Below are 22,405 nucleotides of genomic sequence, written 5' to 3'. Positions count from 1 at the left end.
CAAGATCTAAGAAGAAGATGCACCCAAAAAATGGACTTCCTCGTTCTAAAAATTATGACTGTTTATACCTAAACAAAACAGACGTCATGTTTTATAATTATTGTTCCTATACTTTGAATGCCTTACCTTTTAGAGCAAAGTGTTTCACTTACTTCCCCTCACCTATCCCACTACTGTAAAACTCCTTCTATAATAAATACGCATGACTTCTGGCCATCAGCGCTGCAGTCCGGAGTTTACTCTGGCTGTAGCCGGCTAAGAACATGCTAAGGACATGAGGTCTTAGTCTGATTCCTGTTCACCCGCGTCACCTCCCTGTGCATCCACCCTGGCTAGGGTACGGCTCCCGGCACTATAGGGTACATGTACTTGCCAAAAAGACAGAGAGAGACAGAAAAGGAGAAATCACCCCTCAGAGGGGATGGTCACTCCTCAATTCCTTCTCCTCCATTCTCTTCTCAGGATCTTGCATGCACCCACTCGTGAGTTTCAAGATGCCTGGTCCGGTACTCAAACCACAGTCGACTATGTAGGAGTCCATCTATGTAACCAATTCTCCATCTTCTGGTCCCAAACATGTTCCTTTAAACTTATGATTTTGCTCACAAGTAATCATGGATGTACCACTTCCAGCTATGATTAAATACAGAAGCGAGCTACTAGAGCAGCATGGCTTCGGAAAGACGCTCTCTGCCACCATGGCAAACATTGAAAAGGGTGACAGTTGAAACTGGCTGACAGCACCTTCAGCAGCTAGGAAAATCTTTTCAGAGCATTTCTATATTCATCTCACCATAGAGATGCGACACCTTCGGGGGGAGGGAAGTAACTTGAATTGTCACTAAACCCATAAATACCAAAACTGAACTCCCAATTACTGATATATCCTGTTCTCAGGGAGTTATAAAAAAGATGAAATCATATTATCAAATAGAAATTGAAATCAGTGACATATCATCAAGCAGAGACACCTCATGCATATATAGACTGATTTGTGACAAAGGTGGCATTGTAGGGCAGTGGAGAAAATAAGACTTATTTTTATTTTAGTTGTTTACCTTTTTTTAGAATTTTTAAATTCACAAATAATAGTATTTACTCCTTGTACAGCTGACAAATGTAGAGTGGTATAAACACCACAGCAACGACCAGTTTCCTTCGGCCCAAATATTCCCTCATGCTGTTTCTTGTAGGCAATCCCTTGACCCATCCTTTCTCTGGAAACCACTGACCTGTTCTCTATCCATAGTTTTGCCTTTGTGATATAAATAGCAATGTACATACCAGAAAATTATATAAATAGATCCACATAGCACATTGCCTTTTATGTCTTGCTCTTTTCCCTTAGCAAAAGGCATTCGAGACTCATTTATGTTGCTGCATCTATCAATGATTCATTCCTTTTAATCAATAAGTAGTTTTACATTACATGAATGTACCATGATCTGTTTTACACATTATCTTTTGAAGGACAATTGGATTGTTTCCAGTTTGGGGAAATTATGAATAAAGCTTGAATAAACATCTACACGCATGCTTTTTGTGCAAATAGTTTTTATTTCTCTTGAGGGGAGAAACTGTCTTTTTAATAGATGGTGTTGGATTAAGTTGATCTCCATTAGGAAATACATATGTAAAACTAACTTTTCTCTCAATTACACAAAAGTTAACTGGCAGACTAATGTAGATATGTAGTAAAATATTTTTAAAAGAGATTTTTTTACTATAAGGTGCATGTGCTCATCAGAGAGACAGAGCAACAGAAAGACAGAAAGCAACAAATCATCCCCTAGGAGGGACAGCCATGCTGTAATCCCTTCTCCATTCTACTCTTGAGATTTTGGGTATGCATGCAAATGTACCTGGTATGAGTTCAAGCCACTGGGTCCAAGACTTGAACACTAGTAGACTACATGGGAGTACAGCAATGTAACCTCTACACCATCTACTGATCCCTGTAGTAAAAAATGCTTAATTAGAATACAAAATAGCCACAAAGGGAAACTTTGTTAGGATTTTTAAACATTTTAATAAATAAAATTGCAAAGTATATAAAAATAAAAAGTTTGCTCATCAAATACACCAATATATGAATGAAAATAACAGGTTCCAGCTGGTAGCATAACAGTAGCATAATACTCTGTGATGCTGGACCCACATGGGAAGGTTCTAGGTTCATATCCCTCGGTGTCCCTGTGCATGCTACATACATGCAGTGGATCACTGCATCCCCACAGGGAATGCCTGTCTCTTTCTCTCTGTCTCTCTCTTTCATGGAAGAATTGAAAAATCACTTTAAAGAATGAAAAATAAAACCAAAAACTAGAGTGTCTTGTAACATGTATGTGACATACATGACTAACAGATTTCATATCCAGACTTCCCTTATTATTTATAATTAATTAGAAAAATACTAATAGCCTAGGTTGGGGGCAAATGGGTAAGAAACCAGAACAGGCAACCCAGAAAAGATGACACATAAAGTTGAACAAACCTATGGAAATGAGCTCAACCTCTAGTCATAATGCAAAACAAAACCTAAATTAAATGTTATGGTATCACTCCGCATATGCCAGAATGGTTAAATTTAAAGACTGAAAACAGAATGTAAGTGAGGATTTGAAGCAACATTGTACAATCAATATCACTACTTATTTGCAATCTATAAAAATGGGTACAGATATACCACAAAAGATGCATACAAAAATGTGTCAGAATTCTTTATAATAGTTCCAAGCTGGAAACTTACTCAAAGTACAACTATAGAATGAAACACTGCAACTGTGGGCCAGTCAGTAGAATACGATCCAGTGTGCCCAGCCACAGTGGCACAAGCGGTAGGAAACTGCTGCACAAGCCTAGGACCACTTAGGAAGTCCAGGTCTGGATGATTCCAGACCAGCCTGAACAGGCAAAACATGGTTGCCTGCTCCTGTGATCCTAGGTAACTGGGAGACTGGAACAGAGAATTGCAATGGCAAGTCGCTGAGAAATATCCCTCTTTCTTCCTTACTGCACCTTTCTACACATGAGTTTTCTCTCTCTCTCTCTCTAGCCCTCTTAAAAACAAACAAACAAACAAACAAACAAACAAACAAAAAACAAGAACAGGGCCAGCAGGTGAGCAGGTGGTGTGGTGCTAGAGTTCCACATGGCCAACTGCAGTTCGAATCCCAGACCTGACAGTTTGCTTTCTTACCTTCCCTCTCTCTCTCCTTCTACCTGTCTCTCTCTGGCGAGCGCATATTCCTTATAGCAATTTTTTTAAAAGTATAATAACAAAATTTTAAAAAGGTAAATACAAAAATAATTGTAAAGTTTTAAAATAGGCCTAAAGGTAAAACTTAAATACGATTAGACATTAGGGTTGTGGTTACTTAAGGAAGGGATGGGACAAACAAAAGACTCGAAATATATTCTTTTTTGACCCTATTAATAATTTCAAAGTTAGGGACCAGCAGATGGCATAATGGTTACATTGCTGGACTCCCATGTAGTTGTCTGTGGTTCGAGTCCTGGACCTGGTGGCTTAAAACTCACACCGGTCATGTATGCCTGCATGCCCAAGGTCCCAGGAGAAGAATAGAAGAGAAGAGGTTATGGCACGGCCATTGTCCCTGGGTGATGAGTTCTCCCTTTTGTCTCTCTGTCTATGTCTCTCTGGTGAGTGCATGTGGCCTATAGCAAAAATCTCTTTAAAAAAAAATTTCAAAGTTATTTCCTTTGTGAAAATGTATTAAACTAAATATTAGTGTTCATGCACTTTTCTCTATTATACATTATACATTAATTTTTAAGTTAATTTATTAATTATTAATTTAGTTATTATGTTATAAGTTTATAATTCCAAATTCCATGAATGAGAAAGGAAGGAAAAGAGACAGAGATAGAGCACCCCTGACTTTGTCTTGACTCCGTGGTCTACCCCCAGCTTTAGCCAACCCTGGATCCTGGAAACACAGGGCCCAGAGTGCTCGGGGAGGTCTATGACATGTACCGGTAGCTTCTCATGTAGAGCTGCCTTGCAGAGCATCACATTTTACCTCTGCACCACCATCTCTCCTTTTTTTTTTTTTTCTTTTTTTTCTTTTTCAGATTTTTGCCATAGGGTGCATGTACTCCAGGAAGAGACAGCAAGAGGGAAAGTGAGAAATCATACCCCAGGGGAATGGCCACACTTTAATCTCTCCTTCTCCATTTTCCACTCAGGATTTTCGGAACTTAAGCACATGTCTGTAGCGTGCTTTTCAAGAAACTAGGTGTGGATTCAAACCACAGAATCAGCCATATGATATCCAATGCCTTAACCACCATGCCACCTGCTAACTCCATGACTTCCATGTTTTAATATTTTAAAAAAGATTTATGTGTCTAGCAGGCTGATATAGATCAAAAAGGGGGCAGAGGGGGAGCTTTCACAAGGGTGACTCAGCACCTGATAGTCCTCTGTTTGGGCTTGTGCAACTTCTCTTTGTCCAGAAGAAGGAGGCGTGAGCAGCCCAGCCCTTCCTTCTGTTCTCCTCCTCTCAGGGTTTCCTACCCCACACAAAACATGGCACTTGCTTCTCCTCAGCTGCTCTGTCCTGTGACCATGACTAGGTACAGAAAGTCCCTTATTTGAGGGTTTAGAAATTACGTGGAACTAAGTCTTTCAAGCAGATTTTTCTCAGTAACAACAGCAATGGCAAAGGCTACTGTGTATTTATCTGTCTTGCTATTTTTGTTTTTCTCACTTGGTTGAGAGCTAGAGTAGAAGCTGGAAAGGGGGTTTTAATTATTGAACATTCACAACAACTCCAATAACATATAAATGCTAATAGGGAATATGTTTACAGAATTTTAAATAAATGGAGTCTTAATAGTGTTTTCTTATAGTCTAAATTTGTTATTAGGTATATATTCACTTGCTATATTTCCTATGTCAAAAACTCCTTCACGATTGTCTACTTCTCTTTATCTTCCTTAAAGACTCACTGAGGCTTTTCACATCATTTAGCCTGAAACCGTAAGAAAGTAGAGGAAGATGAAGAAAGGGAAAAGAGAAGGTGAAGAAGAGTAGAAAACAGTAAGAACAGTATCTATCCACTAAATGATGTTGTTCTGTAGGGTATCTGATTCTTTATATATATTGCATGATCTAATCCTCACAAAAACTACTCTATAGATGAGGAAACTGAGCTGTAAAAAATTAAGGACGTTGCTTGTGACCACAAAGCTTAATAAACGTTTCTTTACTCTCAATATCTGTATCACCCTCTGCATTTATCTTATCCAGTGCTTACTATTTCTTACACAAAGATCATTTTATTCTGTTTTCTAATTCATGAAATCAATTACATCTCTATAGCACACATTTTTATTTCAATTCATGTCTATAGTCCCTAATACCATGCCCTAGACACAATAGCTGCCCAGGGGATGTTTCTCAGTAAGGACCAAAGGGCTCTTAACAAATGAGAACCTTAGACAATATTAAAAATGCGACCAAACATAATATGCTTAGTCAAATGGTTGTGTAAGTTTGGTGGATATAATAAAGAACTAGGTCTCTGCTATGTACATTGTAAGAGGATATATTATCTGTTAACAAAATGTACTAAAATTTTTAAAACCTTTGAAATCAGGAACCTAGCTTTATGGCTTTCTAGCCATGAAACCTTGAACAAGTCCTCAATCTCTTGGAGATTTTGTTTACTCCTCTCAAAAAGGCATCCCACCTTTCTGAAGAGCTGTTAAGAGGTAATAGCTTGAGTGGATGTAAAACTTTAATATTATGATACTATCCATTTGCATTAGCTATTTATTAAAAAGAATGCTGCAGTCATCATAGAGGTGATATTGATAGAATACAACATATAATATCATACAATGTACTATATACATAGTATAATATGCTATATAGATATATAATATGTTATATTACATCACCATTATATAATAGCTATTCATTTTTTGGTTAAAGACTGGGGTGAACTAACTAAATAAATATTAAACCTTATTCTTTAGACAGAAAATGTTGTCACTGTCACTCATGTGAAGTGGTTGCTTCTTTCCTCTGTCTTCTTTATTCTCTGGTGTTCCTCCTCCACCTGTCACTTCTGTCCCTAAGCATATGTCCTGTCAGAACCATGAAATATTAATCAATTCCCTGAAGGGAAGTATTTCCTGGGACTTTTCTTCTTTCTGATTTTCCAAGTTCCTGTAAATATCTCTTTGTTTAACCTTACCCTGCAGATCTGGTCTAAGGAATCTTGAGCTCATATTGGCACATCATTGGGTCAGTAGAATTCATGTTAGTTCCCTTTTCGGTCCTTACAGCGGCACTGAGTACTGGCGCATGATTAAAAATGCTCACAGTGTAGAATTTAAGTTTGTAAAGGACAAATCCCTCTGTAATCCTTTCCATGCACTTTCCTGTAGCAATGTGTGTCTAATGTAATTGTATCTTCCTCATGGAATACTCCTAAAAGAAGATAATCTGTATATTGATTTCTTTTAGTAACATAAAAATCATCTTTAAAAATTTATTAATAAAATAATGCATGTTCATGATTTTTTTTAATTCCAACAAGTTAGACAAAAGCAAAGCAAAATAAAAGCCCCCCTTAGTCTACTTTGGCACTGATAGAAATATAACTATTAATTGGGTCTTGCATGTTCTTCCAGAAAATACATATACAAATATTATAATCTTACATACTCATACACCTCTCATGCACACTTATTCATGTACTAAAACTTATATGCATACATTTATTGTTTTTAATGCATATAGATGTATCACTAATACTGTTGGTAATTTACTTCACCAGCTGAAATATAATAATGATAATCATAAGTATAATAGTTGTATATTGGACAGCTTTCCATACAAGCACTCAGAGACTTGACACATTGATTTTTTTATTGCATTCATGTCTATTGAATGGACACTTCATAACTTATTATGAAATTCTACTACTCAGGAGCATTTTGATTATTCTCTTTTTTCTGATTGCAAACAGTGCCTTAGTGAAGTGGTTATGCTTCTCTTATTGCAAACTTAGGTCAGCTTCAATACATCCAATAGATTACATGGAGGATCAGAATATGCTTCCTTGGATAAAGAATTGTCGAGCTGAAGACAATTAAGGAAAAAGAAATGCAGAAAATCTTTCTCCCCTCTCCTTACTTGCTCAGAAAAATGACATAAATTTCTACAGTTGTCCCCCTCCACCCACCATCAAGAAAGAGAAAAGTTAATCACTGGGGACAACCATAGACACTGATCTGTGGGAGACAGTTCCAGAAGAATCAGCTTTAAGATGAAAGGAGTCTGAAAACCAACTTTACAAACCATTTGTTTCTTCTCATATGATTTTCCTTCCCACAGTTTCCCACCTCTAGAAACCTTTCACTGCTTTCCTTTGTCTTGTCATTTCATTAGAATTTATTGTTCTTCATTGAAGACATTAGATAAGCTGAAATTTGAAGCTATTGCTTTTAATTGCCTCTCACTGAAGTCTCTCCCACATGATGTGTTCATAAACCTACTTATTAATCTTCCTATGGTCAAGTTATTTCATAGACTCAAATTATCAAAACGTCAAAGAGAAACTCTCCCTGACAGTTGCATACAAAAAATGTAACATGCTTCAGTTAAAGTACAAAAGCTTCTAAATTTTGATAGGCAGTGCTTTCCCAAAGTTTGACTGTTTTACAATCCCAATAATAGTGTATGATTACCTATCTTATACCTTACAAAAACTACTTTGATATTGTGAAATATATACCTGGTCTTCCTTATGTCCTTATGTCCTGACATACAATTTCCAAAAATCCTTGGAATCTCAGTGATTCCCTGGATAGATTCAGGATGTGGGTCACCAGATAAATAAATAAATACCAGGCATGACTAGAGGCTTGAGACATTAGCCTTGTCTTCTGATTTCTGGGCAGGGGAGAAAGGGATGAAAGTTAAGTTGCTCACCCATTGCTAATGATTTAATCATTCATTCCTGCATAATAAAGCCTTCATAAAAGGACTGGATTTGGGGAGCTTCTGGGTTGCTAAACAATTGGAGGTAACTGAAGGTAGCTGAAGGATGGTGACCTTGGAAAAATACATGGCAACTCTGTGTCCCTTCCCACATGTCCTGGTCTGTGTACTCTTCTATCTGGCTGTTTATTTGTATTCTTTGTAATATTCTTTATTATAAACTCAACAGCCTAAATAAAACATTTCCCTTAGTCTTATGAGCTTCTGTCACACTAATCAAACTCAACAGGAGGGGGTGTCATAGAACCCCAATTTATAGCTGATCTGTCAGAAGCTTAAGCTACAACCTGGGGCTTGCATTGACATCTAAAATGAGAAACAATCTGGTGGGACTGAACACTCAACCTGTGGGATCTGACACTATTTTCAGATTGATAGTGAATTGAATTGAATTACAGGACACCCAGCTGGTTTCCACTGCACAATTGCTTTGTTTCTGTGTGAAGAAAAGTCCCCTTACAGCTGGTGTCAGAAGTACGGTGTTGAGTGGTACGTAAGAGAGAGAGGGAAAAATACTTTGGCTTTCAGATTTTTCTTCTTTCAGGTACCATATTACGTGGCAATCTTACTGTGAATGTCTTTTCTTATGAGCAAGGCTCACGGTTTTGTATTGCTTTTATATACCATTAATGGCATATAGATACAAACATAGTTTGCATTTTCGGCTTTTCTTGCCATGAAATGTGCCCTCCTAAATTATGACAATCTTGTGCAAATGGAGAGAGCACATTTACACTAATGTTTACTAAAGTTGGAATATTTTCCTTTAGGATCCCTTTTAAACTCTTAAAAATTATTGAGGACTTCCATTTCCAGCCCCCTGGCCTAAGGGACACTGAGGCAGGGCTCCCCAGCCCCAACTCCAGCTCCAGCTCCAGCACCCTCAACCCCAGAGACCCTCTCTCTGTTAGAAGGACTGCCTCAGCTCTCCAGCAGAGCCCGCTTTCATCTCCAGGCCCCTAACCTAAGAGACACTAAGGCAGGGCTCCCCAGTCCCAACTCCAGCACCCCCAACCCCAGAGACACTCTCTTTGTTAGCAAGGTAGGCTATTTTTTTTCTCTTCTTTCTTTTGTTAATTTCCCACTTCTCCTTACCCCACAGGACTGCCCCCAGCTCTCCAGCAGAGCACGCTTCCATCTCCAATTTCATCCTCCTGATGAAATTGTACTCTGTGTTAGCGTGGGGTGCACATTTTTTTCTTTATTCTCTTTCATACTCTTATTGCTTCCTTCTTATATTGTCATCTCCTGCTTATCCTCCATGTACCAAGAGGGGCTAAACAGGTCTAGAATCAAAGTTCTTAAATACCCTTTATGTGAGGGTACCCTTTACTTAACCACCTACAAAAAAGGAAAGACTGCTCTTCAGACTCCTGAATAGAAGACTCCTGTTCAGACCACATTGCAAAAAACAGCAGAAAAGAGACTTCGGCACATATCAGTCCACAGCAAAAGGGAAGCACATTTTTTCCCAAAGAAACATTCTCCAAAAAGGTATCTAAAAGTGAATACATCTCCCAATGGCTAGAAGTAGAAAAAGAGCCTCAGGTCTGAATAAACCAGGAAATATGTCTCCATCAAAAAAACACAATAAATCCTCTCCATCTCTTGAAAATACCAAAGATGTTACCAGAATGTCAGAGAAAGAATTTAGAACATTCAGGGTGACAAAACTCTATGAGTTGGAACAGAAAAGAGACAATGAGTTACAGGAGATTAGGAAGTCTTCCATGACATGAAAGAAGAAATGGACACTCTAAGAAAGAATCAGATGGAACTATTAGAGATGAGGTTTGTAATACAGAAAATCAAAAACTCTCTCAAAAGTATTAAAAGTCAATTAGACCATGCTGAAGATTGAATCTCTGACGTAGAAGATAAAATCTCTGACCTAGAAAAAAAACACCAGAAAGATAGAGAAAAATAACAAAAAGTGAGGATAATAGAAGAGAAATACTAGACTCCATTAAACGTCCGAACATCCAAATAATCGGAATCCCACAAGGTGAAGAAACTAATAAGGGCATGGAAAATCTATTCCATGAAATCCTAGAAGGAAATTTCCCAAGTCTTCTAGAGAAGCACTCACATATCCAGACCTAAGAAATACAAAAGACTCTGATAGGATCAATCCAAGATCTTCCCCAATAGAATCAACCCAAGAAGATCTTCCCCAAGGTACATCTTAGCCAGACTGGCCAAGCTCACAGATAAAGACAAGATACTAAAATTTGCAAGAGAAAAACGGCAAGTGATTTACAAAGATTATTCCATCAGGCTAACTCCAAACCTTTCAACAGAAACAATGCAAGAAAAGAAAGAATGAAAAGATATATTGAAAGTGTTAAGGGAGAAACAATTTTAACCAAGATTATTATGTCCAGCAAGGTTATCCTTCATATGGGAAAAAAAAGATTAAAATCTTTTCAGACAAACAAAACTTGAAAGAATTTGCCAACACCAGACCAGCTCTTCAAGAAACTCTGAAGATGGGGCCAGCAGTTGGCATAATGGTTATGTCCTGGACTCCCATGAAATTTACCATGGTTTGAGTCCTGGACCCAGTTGGTGGCTTAAACTCACGCTAGGCATATGTGTGTGCATGCCCAAGATCCCGAGAGGAGAATAAAGGAGAAGGGGTTGCAGACTGGCGAGACTTATTAAAAAGAAAGAGAAAAAGGAATCAGGTAAATCAAATTTGCAGTGAAGTTGGCAATATAACAACAGACATACTAGAAATACAAAACATTATTAGAAGATATTATGAACAGGCCAGCAAGTGTTGTGGTGAATAAGGGCGCTGGATTCCCACATGGCCAACCATGGTTCAAGTCCTGGACTGAGGGCTTGCTTTCTTGCTTTCCCTTTCTCTCTCTCTCTCTCTCTCTCTCTCTCTCTCTCTCTGATGGAAAAAAAACTAACAATAACAAATGGAATTAAATAAATAATTAACTTTTTTAAAAAAAAGATACCATGAACAATTACATCTCACAAACAAGAAAATCTGGATGAAATGGACAATTTCTGGACAAATAATATCTACCAAGATTGAGCCAGGAGGATGTAGAAAGTCTGAATAGGCCCATAATAAGCTTGGAGATTGAATCAGTAATAAATAACCTCTCAACAAAGAAAAGCCCTGGTCCTGATGGTCTCACCTCTGAATTCTATAAAACTTTTAAAGGAGAGTTAACCCCCATTCTGCTCAAGTTATTGCTAAAGATCTAACAGGGTGAAACTCTCCCAAAATCACTCTATGAAGCCTCCATCATCCTTATCCACAGAACAATTAAGGATAGAACAAGGAAAGAAAACTATAGACAAATATCTCTGATTAATAAAAATGCAAAAATTCTCAACAAGATACTAGCAAACTATCTCTAACCACATATAAAAAAGATTATACTAGGCTTTATTCCAGGGATGCAAGGTTGGGTCAACATATGTAAAACCATAGATGTAATACACTATATTAACAGAAAGAAATATAAAAACCAAATAATCATATCGATTGATGCAGAAAAAGCATTGGATAGAATACAACATCCCTTCATGATCCAGACTCAGAAAAATCGGCATAGAAAGGTCGTTTCTCAATACCTTAAAAGCTATCTATGAAAAACCCATAGCTATCATCATCTTGAATGGAGAAAAGCTGAAAACTTTTCCACTAAAAACTGGTACAAGACAAGAATGTCCACTTGCTACGCTCCTTATCAACATAATACTGAAAGTCCTCACCAATGCAATCAGAAACAAGAATAAAATAAAGGCATTGAAATAGGAAAAGAAAAGATGAAACTATATTTATTTGTAGATGACATGATGGTATACATAGAACACCTAATGATGTCCATGGAAAAATTCCTGGAAGTAATACATGAATACAGTAAAGTTGCAGGATACAAAACCAACATATAGAAATCTATAGCATTTCTATATACGAACAGCAGGCAGGCTGAAAAAAGTAATTCCATTTACCATAGTCACAAAAAGTAGAAGATACCTAGGAATAAACCTAATCAAAGAAGTTAAAAACCTCCACAAGAAAAACTATGAGAAGCTAAAATAGAAATTGAAAGTGACACAAAAAAGTAGAAGGACATCCCATGTTCCTCCTGCATTAGAAGAATTAATATAATCAAAATGGCAATTCTACCCAAATTACTCTACATATTTAATGCCATCCCAATCAAAATGCCAGGGACATTCTTCATAGATCTAAAAAAGACATTCATACAATTTGTCTGGAATCATCAAAGACCTCATATTGCTAAAGTAATCCTGCACAAGAACAGTGGAGTGGGTGGCATCTCACTCCCTGACCCAACCCAAATGCCCATGTACAGATGAATGGATTTAAAAATTGTGGCACATATACTCTCTGGAATACTACTCAGTCATAAAAAACAAGACCCCAGCTTTTGACAGAAAGTGGATGAATATGAAAAATTTACTGCTGAGTGAAGCAAGCCAGGTGATAAAGGAGAGACATTATGTGTGTCCACTTAATATAAACCAAGTGTCCACACTCTGTGGCAGAAACTGAATGACTAAAGGTTATAGAAACTAAGTAAATGGTTGTGAATACCAGATACAGTGTAGGAAGAGGGTGGGTGAAGTAGAGTCTGAGGAAGGACATTAAGGAGAAAAATAGAGAGGCAAGGCATTTATGAGACAAAGAAATGGCTTTTTATCTATTGAAGATAACTTTCTAGTCTGGTAAACTGGATGGTGAGAAATGTATACATGTTGGAATATTCACTTTGTAAGCTAAGTAACATGATTGAATGTATAAAAGAAATAGAAATTAAAAGAAATACCAATTTTAAAAAAATTATTGAAACATCGAAGTATTTATATTTATGTGGGTTATGGAGATTGATATTTATCACAAAAACATTAAGGTTGAAAATACATTAAAGACTATAAATATAATAAATATTCTATAGGTTAATATAAATACAATTTTATGAACAATAACTGCATTTTAAAAATAGAAACAGCTAAATTATGGTATATGCCTCTTGAATTCAATTTATTGAATATCAAATATTGTGTAACCTTTGGAAAACTTTATGATATTCTCATGAGATAATGAGAGTGAAAAGGGAAAATTATGTCTTAGTATTACTACAAAAGCGATTTTGATCTTGTGTACGTGAGAAGGTCTTAGCAATCCCCAGAGGTACTGAACCACATTGCGAACTACTCTGTTCAAGCAAGAATTTGAGTCTATAGAAATAAGCAAGAATCTCATTTGTCTTTAATGCCTTTTGAGCCTGGGTGTTGAGTTTTCAGAAGTTAACTATTCTCTAGCAATGTTATAACAGGGAGATACCTGTTTAATGAGGAAGAAAATGCCTCCAAAGTGATTAAGAACTGTTTAAATAAAGCATTCTTTTTCTCTTTGACTTGATAGTTAGGCCAAACTAATCCTTTGCTTTGGGAAATACATTCTAGAAAATGTTGAGCCCTAAGATGATTCAAAATTGAAGCTATGTCTACATATGTTTCAATATTTGACTTTTGTATCTTCAATTATAATTATGTCTAGTGATTAAATATCATATTGACTGTGCCTAGGCTAAATTTGTTATATTACTAATTCTTTTTCACTTAATAAGAATAATGGAATTTCAACTTATGCATGAGACTATCAGCTAAAGAGCTTTTTTCAAAACTTCCCCTGCAATTTTGGTTTCATCTGTTTTCCTATTGAAATTCAGAACTCTGTGTTTTATTTTTTATTACCTTAGTTTATTATTATTATTATAATTTGGAGAGGGTTTTGCTATAGGGTGCGAGTGATCGCCAGAAAGAGAGAGAGACAGAGAGATAGAAAGCGAGAAATCACCCCCCCACACCCCGTGGGATGACCACACTGCAATCCCTTTGCTTCCATTCTCCTCTTGCCATCTTGGGCACACATGCCCACATGCCCAGTGCGAGTTTACGCCACCAGGTCACCAGGTCTAGGACTCGAACCACGGACAACTACGTGGGAGTCCAGCGACATAGTCATTATGCCAACTGCTGATCCCTATTATTATTTTTGTATTTAATATTTTTTATTTCATTTTCTGTTATACATTCATTCATGTTATTTAGCTTGCACAGTGAATATTCCAACATGTGAACATTTCTCCCTAGTCCAGTTGATAAAACTATAAAATTATCTTCAACAGATAATACCATATTTCTTTGTCCCATTAATGTTTTATCTCTATATTTTCCTTCTAAATGTCCTTCCTCAGACTCTGCTCTTTCACACACACTGTATCTGGTATTCACATCCATTTACCATGTATTTTCCTTAAATTCATAAATGCGATTTTAAACATGTGTATTTCTTGTGTTTACCTCCTTCAATTTTTTTCTTCTCTTAGTCTATTTCCATTATTCTCCTCCACAACAAGTAAACCATGTTAACAAGCTTGATTATAATAACTTCATACTTATTCTTTGCTTTCACAATTACACACCTCCTTTGCATACACACATATATGTGAGGGCATAAGTACTTTCTTCACAAAAATGTAGTAATATCACATACATTTTTCTGCATCTAGCTTTTTCCATTCAATCCATGGGGAATATCAACAAGAGAATTAGAGTAGGGATTTTAAGGTTTTGTCTGTGTGTTTTAAGACAGGACTCATCATGTCACTATCCTTCTGCCACAGTATCCTGACTGGAACTGTAAGGACATGCTATCATACTCAGCTGGTTTTAGACTCTTCCACTTTTTTTGAAATTTATTTTTAATTTTTTAAGGTTTTGACATAGGGTGCATGCACTCACAGAGAGAGAGAAAGTGAGAAATCACCCCCTGGGTAGATGCCCATACCACAACCTCTTCTCCTCCATTTTCATAAATTTGGGGCACACACATGTCTACAGTAATTTTCGAGCTGCAGAGGCCAGAGCTCAAACCACCTTAACTACTACACTACCTGCTAGCTCCTTTAGAATATCTCTTTATGTTGCCCAGGCCTACCTTGTCCTCATGCTTAAGCCTCCCTGAATTACTGATTACAGATGCACACCACTGTTCCCACTGTTCAGGCTGTAATGGGACTCAGATTTGGGCCTCCCATGTGGGCTTGACCCACAGAGCACAGTGTCCTAGCAATACACAACCACAAATGGACCTAGGGTAGTTTCAATTTATTAAATTTTAAGTATTGTATAATGGTTCAAAATGTATTCAATGATGAATTTTTCTAGTAAGGACATTCACATCATTGCTAACTGTTCAGTAATTTATCATTACTATAATTTATATCTTTACTACTCTGAACAATGCTGACTGAAATGTATATCTCTGATGATACATGATGATAAATTATGAAGTACATATTTCTGATGGTTACCTATCAGCACTTTTATTATTATAGGTTAGAGGATAGAATCCCAAAGTGGTACTGTGGGTCAATGAGTTTACAAGTCTCTAAAATTCTGTAAACTAGAAGCTGATGATTGCTTTTCAGAAAGGGCTGTAGTAATTCACATTTGCATCAGCAATGCATGAGGATATTCTTATAAGTTTTTATCACACTTGTTAAATTTTAAAGTCTAACTAGCATAAAATAATATCTCATTATATTACTCATGAGTTTGAACATCTTTTCATACATTATTGAAATTGTGGGTATGTTCTGCAAATTGCCTGCTCAAACTCTTTGTACACTTTAATATTACTTTAAAGGATATCCACATGGGGCTCTTCCTGTTTATAATTTTGGCTGAGACTGGAACACTGAAACTGGTAGGTATACACCCACATTCTAAACCAAAATACTCATTCTTTTCAGAACTTAAAAAGGGGGTATCAAAAACTAGTTAAATAAATAGTTGCCCATAATCCATATTCAGAACCTATATGAAGGCTAAGAATATATTAAAAGTAAGAGACTGAAAATGAAAGACATTGTAAGTATTCTCCTGGAGAGAAAGAATGTATTTTTTCCTTCCCTGAAAAGCAAGTGAGAAAACTTCCATGATGACATGGAGAGCTGAACATATATTCCCCAGAGATTTGGGGGCAGGGGGAGTACAACAACTGGGATGTAAGTCACACCAAAACAGAGAAGTTGGCAAGTAACATCATGCCCTTGCTAGGAGGAGCAAAGACACAAAAATGGGAATGGCTGCTTTTCTAGAACTTAGTAGAACAGGGTACACAAGTGTTTTCTATAAGCTAGATAAGGACCTTTAGTCAGAAAGCTAGACCTAAGGTATTTTAAAAGGAGTAGTGGTGAAGGGACCTGAACATATTTTTTTATTTTGGTTTGGTTTTTTAGAGAGAGATTTTTGCTATAGGGCATGTGTGCTCTCTGGAGAGACAGAGAGACACAGAAAGCGAGAAATCAGTCCACAGGAGTGGGGGATGGCCATGCCACAATTCCTTCTTTTCCATTCTCCTCTCAGGATCTTGGCCCTGCAGGCATATGAACCTGAAATGAGTTTTAAGCCTCCAGATCCAGGACTTGAACTGGGAACAACTCTGTGGGAGACCAGTCATGTAACCATTGCATCATCTGCTGGTCCCAGAACCTGAACTTTGGATAGGCTATGAGAAGCCACAATCTAAGTCTCTGGAGAAGTACTGACTACCTAAAGTGTGAAACCTCCAGTGATAGGTCTTGATGTAACTTGCAAAGAATTCCTCAAGAAAACAAGCGACCATTGGAACATTTGCCTCTTCAAGCAAAGCCAACATATGATGTAACTGTATAACATTTCTTGTCCCTTAACCCTACCAATACCCTGCTATTGCAACCCTGGATGATTTTTTTTTTTTGAAAGGTTTTTGCTAAAGGGTGCATGCACTCACCAGAAAGACAGAGAGAAACAGAGAGACAGAAAGTGAGAAATCGCCCCCCCGCCCCCGAGGTAATGGCCACACTGCAATTCCTTCTCCTCCATTCTCCTCTCAAAATCTTGGGCACACATGCACACGCACTTGGCATGAGTTTAAGCCACTGGGTCTGGGACTCGAACCATGGTCGACTACATGGGAGTCCAGGGACACAGTCATTACACCAACTGCTGGTCCCAACCCAGGATGATCTTAAAGCATCTCTGTGACAAAGAAAGGGAGAAGGAGCCAAGAGGAGTACCAGATTAGACAGGGGGATAGGGAAGATGATCACATTCCCTTCTTGATTTCCTTGGGAGTACTTTATCTTTTCTTACTACTTAGAAAGATTACTGATTTACTTTACTTTTCATTTTTCTTCTCTGATAGTTAATGTCATAAATGTTTCTGAATATAGCTTTTCATAGATTTTTAAACACTCCTTCTTATAGAAAGCTTGTCATTTCTTTTAGATCTAAGGATTATCTAAGAATGTGTTTATTAACTAGTGTTTATTTTTAAAGTATATTTAGGACTATATTTCTAATTGTACTGAACTATTAAGAGAGTCCATTGTCAGAGTTAAAGGACGTTTATAAACAATATTCTCTCCCCCTCTTCCTATTTTTCAGTGAGAAGCCAATTGAGAGTTTTTATCAGGGGCCAAATTTAAGGCTCAGTTCTAGACATGAGCTCACTAATCTTCACCTCTGAGTTAACAAGGTTTACCTACACAGTCCCAAGAAACATTAACTGTATCACAGTTCACCCTTCAAAGTTTATCACCTGAAGCGGAGAAAATCTGTGGTTCCTTTCAGACACAGTGGACAAGCCTGGGTGCTGCTGTACCCTAAAAGCACACATTGGTATCAGAGTAGCCATCCTCTACACGCAAGGTCCAGCAGTGTGTTGAATTCAGGCTGCTGTCACCCAATCACATAACACAAGGACTCCCTACTTCCAGGTTCCTCATGTTTACTCAAATGCAGAAGTAGGAAGGCATCAGTCTACCTTCCTGTCTCTTTCTAAGTGAAAATCTTGACGATCAGGGACAAGAGGCAGCAAGATAGATGTGGAACGTGCTCCAAGGACCGATGAGAGTTAATGGGGTTCTGGGCTCTATAGACACTGCTGTCTAAGCTTTTCCATCAGCTCAGATCTTTTGCCCAAATTCTCTCGAAGTACTTTTGTTGTTGTTACATTGAAATATAACAGCTGGCAAGTAGATATTATTGATGACACATTTGGGCCATATTATACTAATCTCCCACCTCATCTATTTTGCCCTTTCTCTTTAGTTTTCTTTAGGACATCTCAAAACCACTCAGAAGTTTTCACGTCTTGGAGGACACATATATCAGTATTTTATTTTCTTTCTTTGTGCACATATTTCTGGTCAACTAGACCAGGGATCTGAACCTATGGTCATTTGCGTGGCCTCCAACATTGCAGTTCAGATCCAAAAAGTAAGGAAAAAAATTCTAGGTTTATTATAAACTAAATTTAAAAGTTACCAAAATGTCCTTCTATTATTCTTTCTCTGTTCTAGCTATCTTTCCTTGGGGAAGAATTATTGTATTTTATTTTAATTCTTTATTGTGTGTTTCAGTATGTAATGCACAAGTCCATTTTCATTGTTGTTATTCAATACAGGTAGTCATTTTAAACAGTCTGTGTTAACTACAAAAACATTCCGATCAGAAGTGTATTCTCAATTTGCAGTTCTTCGGTGACCACAAAATTGTATAAAGTGAAGACGTGATGTACATGAATTTCAGCTCATGCCATACCACGCAATGAGGAGACTGCCTGTATTTCACTAGATATACTTAGGAAGTTGCCAAGGAAAGAAAACTATTGTGTTGGTTAGAATTATATACAATTCATAGGTTAATTAGCAGGTGATGGTCATATTTGTATTATTGCATAAAACTATTGCAACAAATAAAAACATTTAGTAAATTTGCAGCTGTAAAATAAAAAAAAAAAATACATCCCAGATGTTGGAGGTTCCATCAGATATAAAATTCTGTTAGATGTAATTGGGAGTTTTACCTCATTAGTCTTCGAAGGCTCTTTCTGTGCTCTTGGGCAGAGCTGTCTTCTAACCATCATAATTTGATCAAAAAGTACCTCAACTGCCTTGGGATGTTCTAGGGCACAGTAAGTTTTGCAGTAATAAATTTTGACTTGTATGGGAAAACAGACTTAATTAGAAAATATCCATGTAAAAAAATAAGTCTGATAGTAGCTGGCTCCATGGCCTGGTAGTTAAGGCAGCCAAATCCCACATGAAAAACCATACAGTTTGAGTTCTGGACCCAGGAGCTTGAGAAAGGTACCAAGCACATGCCTGCATGTGGATGCCCCCATTTTCTTTGTTTTTTTTTTGTTTGTTTGTTTTTTTGTTTTTTTTGGTTTTTTTTTTTGCTATAGGATGTTTGTGCACCAGAGAGAGACAGAAAGGAAGATACCCACGCCACCTCCCACTGGGATGATGGCCATACTACAATTCCTTCTCCTCCATTCTCCTTTTGGGATTTGGGGTAAGCACTCACTTGTGTCCAGCATGAGTTTTAAGCCATTAGGTCTGGCACTGGAACCACAGTTGACTACATGGGAGTCTAGTAATGTAACTGCTATGCCATCTGTTGGTCCTGTGGCTGCCCAAAATTCTGAAAGGAGGGAAAAATGGAGAATAGATTGCCATGTGACCATTACCCACGTTAGGTGAGTTTAAGGGGTTTGTGTGTTTTCTCCTCTCTCTCTCTTTCTCTGTTACTCTGTCTTGCTCTTATGAGCACACATGCACTCTAGCAAAACAAAGAAAAATATTAAAAGGGTACCCTTCCCTGACACATTTTATTTTATGTCAATTTTATCCTCTTGGTATCTTGGGCGCTAAATCAAGTTTTGAAAAAATTAAAGCTGATTAATAATAGCTACTACTTGGGACCAGCAGGTGGTGTGGTGGTTAAGGCGCTGGACACTCCCACATGACCATCTACGGTTCGAATTCCGGACCAGATGGCTTGCTTTCTTACTTTCCCTCTTCTCTCTCTCTCTCTCCCTGTCTCTCTCTCTCTGGTCAAATTAAAATAAATGAACAAATAAAATTAAATAAATAATTCTTTAAAAAATAATAATAAACACTACAAAAATCCTAAGATGCCATAGCTAGTTGAATTATTACTCAGAAATTCATAATTTTAAAGGTACGCCGTAAAAGAGGGAGAGACTGAAAATCAATACGCTAAGAATAGCTGAAGAAGTTAGAATGAACAATGTAAACTCAATGGGAAAAGAACAAAAAGTAGAATATAAATTCAAAGAAAGGAAAAGGGAAGAGTATATGAATAGGATCTGATGTATTATCAGATTGTCAGCAAAGCAGTGGGAAGCAGGAAATCTTATACATTGCTATAGGAAGTGTTAATTCCTTATACTTTGCTGCTGGAAGTGTTAAATCCTGATGTAACCATTCAGGAAAGAAATAGTCGAAGTGAAGTTGGAGACATGTGCATCCTCATTATTTTCTCTTCTGTGTGGTTGCCTTGCAGGACTTTTGCACTGTATATGACGATAAAATACACAGACATACTCGTGTAAGTAATACAACATTATAATAGTAAAAGAATGAGGAAATGTAATTGTATTTATACATGAATGGAAAAAATGTGAGGTCAAACCGAGACTAGTGGCCCTAGTAGCATACGGGACTGCAATGTTAGAAGCTACACACTTGACCACAGGTAAGACCCTTGGCCTGGTCTACCTAAAATGTCCTGGGCACATTAAAGACAATGAGTACACAAGGGGAAGTAGGGAGGAGGGGAAATATTAGCTGAACTTGTTACATTTTATTTATGTTTAATTTTTTAAGCTTTGCTATATGGCTCACATGCTTTCCAGAGAGAAAGTTAGGGAACCCCACCCTCATCCCTTGAGGGGGTGGTCACACCACAATCTTTTCTCCTCCATTTCTCCTTTCAGAATTTTGGACACGCATGTATACAAACTGGCATGTTTTTGAAGCCACCTGGTCTGGGACTCCAACTGCACAGTCAATCGTGTGAGATTCAGCCATCTTAATCACTATATCACCAGCTGACCCATGTTTAATGTTTAATGTATAACGTGATTCAAATATGACAAAAGAAATATGTATAGCTGTAAAAATGTTTGTGTATTTTTAATGCTTCAAAATTAGAATGCAAAAATATTGAAAAGAAGTACATAAACATATAGCTATTATTCATTGAAACCGATTTTTATTTTAAAAGAAACTAGAAAGAACAAAAATGTCTAACCACGCAGAAAACATTCAGTAAACTATTGTATGTTAATTAATGGAGTTAAATGCTTGCAACAAAATAATATACTGTACGATGTTTTTTTATTACCAGAGAACACATGTACTTACCAGAAAGAAAAAGAAAGCAGCCTCCAATGGGTGTGTTCACTCATGATCTTCTTCATTCCTCTTCCCATCAGGATTTTGGGCACACTCACGCACTTGCAAGGCACATTTTATGAGCTGCGGGGGCTGAGACCTCAGTTAGCCATGAGGGATCCAGCTCCTTTAATTGCTGAGCTACAGAACTGATGCTGAGATATTTAATAACATGTTAAATATGAAATAATAAAAGTAGACTAAGAAAAATCAGTGCCATATTACTCTCTCTTCATAATATGTATGTATATATACATACCTAAACACATATATTTGATCACATAGAAACAGGTCTGGAAGAAAAGCAACTTGGTTTGCCCAGAATGTAGGGTTTTTCAGGACATAGAACTCTCCCTGGTAACTGAAATGGTTGATCACCCTCTCTGGAAAATGCTACACACATTAAAAATAGAAATGAGCAAAGTGGATGTTTGACTAAAAAGATATGGTAGAAATTGCCGTTGAAGTTCCCCTACTGTCAGTGGGGAAAGTAGCTATAATTTCTGAAAATTGAGGATACCAGAAAAACTAAGTTCTAGTATTATCTGGTAAGAACATTAATTTAGTGAGCATGACTAACAGGTCAGAGAATATTAGCGCTACAAGGACCGCACACACCTAATCTTGATTCCTCTTTAGAAATTTTAAAAACTAGAAGTGTTTGAAACAGAGAATCTCAGCCAGTGGAAATTTAACCCTCAGAAGATATCAGTCAACACCTGGAGTCATTTTTGATTATCACCCTCAAGGGAGGGTGCTACCGTCATCTGGTGGGTGAAGACCCGTGGTGGTCTTCAACATCCTAGAATCCAGAAGACAGTTTCTCCTATCAAAAGATCATTCAGCTCTGGGACCAGCAGTTAGCATAATGGCTTCGTCCCATGTAGTTGACCGCAGTTCTCATCCCGAACCCGGTGGCTTAAAACTCATACTGGATGTGTGTACATGCGTGCCCAAGATCCCAAGAGGAGAATAAAGGAGAAGGGATTGTGGCATGGCCATCCCCCCTGGGGGGGGGGGGTTATTTCTTTCTCTCTCTCTCTCTCTCTCT

At 37.4% G+C, this 22,405-nt stretch overlaps 1 protein-coding gene across 1 annotated transcript in view; it reads right to left on the bottom strand.

Moving 5' to 3' along the window:
* Positions 1–22,405, bottom strand: part of LOC102499628 (40S ribosomal protein S27-like) — a 101,829-nt gene that overhangs the window by 79,040 nt on the left and 384 nt on the right. The gene's annotated exons all lie outside the window — the stretch shown is intronic.

Source organism: Tupaia chinensis, unplaced genomic scaffold (genome assembly GCF_000334495.1).
Source record: "Tupaia chinensis unplaced genomic scaffold, TupChi_1.0 Scaffold000423_1, whole genome shotgun sequence".
NCBI lineage: Eukaryota > Metazoa > Chordata > Mammalia > Scandentia > Tupaiidae > Tupaia > Tupaia belangeri.
The sequence above is the reverse complement of the archived record's forward strand: the minus strand, read 5'-3'. Positions and strand labels throughout refer to the sequence as shown.